Below are 2,275 nucleotides of genomic sequence, written 5' to 3'. Positions count from 1 at the left end.
GATCTGAAGGTCCGTTTAAAATTCTAGCCAAGGTTAACGACAACGCTTACAAAGTCGACCTTCCAGGAACACCTGCAGCAGCGGCTACGTTCAATGTCGCTGATCTTCAACCATACTACGATCCGGATGACCCTATTCCAAGTTTGAGGACAAACTTTCTTGAAGCTGGGGAGGATGATAGGCAGATCCCTGATGAACCGTTTGACGAACCAGACCCGCTTCAAGAACCGAGCCAAGTGGGTCATGGGTGGGTTAATTTGATTCAATCAAATCCCATTACTTGATTGCAGTTTATTTTATTTACTTTTGTTTTTTTTCCCCCACGTGAGCTCTATTTCAGTAATTTTTTTCATGTTATTTTATTTCTTCCTTTTTTTATTATTTATTTGACTCTTTCAAGGCAGTTATTTTTATTTATTTATTTATTTTCCCCAAAAGTGTAGCTACGTGGGTGGTTGTATCCCTTTCTCTCGTATGTATTGCTAGATGAAGGAATGAGAAAGGCAGTTCTGATTTTCTACAAAATTTATCTCTTGTCCTTAGAGATTATTTCCATTGCTATTCTAGTCTTTGGCAAGATTAGGAGGTGATCTTGGAAGCTGATTCGGGATTTCGTGGTGTGACTGTATCGAGAATTCCGAGTCGGAACAGCCCGGCGAAGCCTTTGGGTGGTGGTTTTTCTGTATCTCTAAAGGACGCTGCTATTACATTTTGATTTTTCGGGTTATTTTGGAACCAGTCGAAAAGCAACTGGCCATCAAAATGTATGTTTATCATGTATTTGATTATGTTTATATACTACAGTTAGTTACACAGATTTAAAAATATAGCTTTAATAAGTGTATTTAATCAAAATTACTTGTAATCTTATGAATTTTAAGTAATATGCACCAAGAAACAATACTTCATGCATAAAAAATAGTTTTTAAGAGTTATTGTCAAATGCTTTATAATATAGTATAGGTTTGAGCAACTACTCAAAAAATAAGATAATTTATAAGGAAAAGTTCAAAAAAACCCAATAAACTTTTCTATTTTAAATGGTTTAGATTTTTGAATGAAAAAAAAAACCATTAAATTTTCTAAGATGGCGACCGGAGATGGCGACCGGAGATGGCGATCGTGAGGGGTGGGAGGCGATGTGAAGGAAACGCTGTGTAGAGAGGGCAATTTTGGAAAACATTAGATCTGAATGGTTGAGTGAAGGGTTGGACACAAAATGGTTAAGAGGGATATGTAACCATTAAGAGGTTTCATTTTTTGTGCCAAACACTCCAAGCCTCTGACCGATTAAGAGGCTCCCTCTTAATGTCACCATTAAGAGGGAAACAAACAGCCCCTAAGTTATTGAACTATTTTTCTGAATTGAACTTTCTCTTTTTAAATGAAAAATCTATTAAATTTTTTCATTTTGATTGATTAAGTCCTTGAACATTTTTTAATAAATAAACTATCGCACTTTTAAAAATCGGTTGGTTGTATCATTTTAATCCAAAAAAGTTACATTAATCGACTAGTAAAAGTTCGATAGTTTATTTACGTTGTTAAAGAAAATTCAACATTCTAATAATTTAAAATGTGAAAGTTTAATATTTTTTCATTCAAAAAAATAGTTGACATATTTTATCATATGAGAAAGTTTAATCATCTATACTACCTTATAAACCAGATTTATCAAAAGTCTTAAAAACAACTTTTAATGCACAAAGTACTATACACTTATGCACAAAGTCTTAAAAGTCATAATGCATTAAATACTACTATGTTATGCATTCAGGCTTAAAATCTCTTAATCTAGAATTAAAATAATATATAGTATAAGTTACCAATGCACATTATTACTTTTTGTTTTTCATGTTTCCAAGATACTTTTGACATCTTTCACTCATGCATTCACCCTCTCATACCTCTATGGCTTCTCCCCATCCCTTAATATGAGATTCAAACTGACATTCACCACGAGTTATTAAAAGTTCTTCCATTCATCTCTCATTAAATTGCTCTAGAACTCTCGATCCCGCTCTCAATCTCTTGATTCTTTGCTCTTAGTGCAAATCGAACACATTTGTGGAATCGTTTAAATATGTTGGATTTTAAATTGTCATACAATTTTTTTTATCGATAGACTGTAATTAGAATCATAACTCTTATTTATTCAAATTGTATTAATATGTAAAGACCAAGTATAACTTATATTATCGTTAAATCTTTTCTAATAAAAACAATAAAACTTTAAAATCATTAAAATTCACGGTTCTCACTGCATTATACGGAT

Source organism: Cynara cardunculus (genome assembly GCF_001531365.2).
Source record: "Cynara cardunculus var. scolymus isolate 2C chromosome LG 16, CcrdV1, whole genome shotgun sequence".
Taxonomy (NCBI): Eukaryota; Viridiplantae; Streptophyta; class Magnoliopsida; order Asterales; family Asteraceae; genus Cynara; species Cynara cardunculus.
This window is presented reverse-complemented; position numbering follows the sequence as displayed.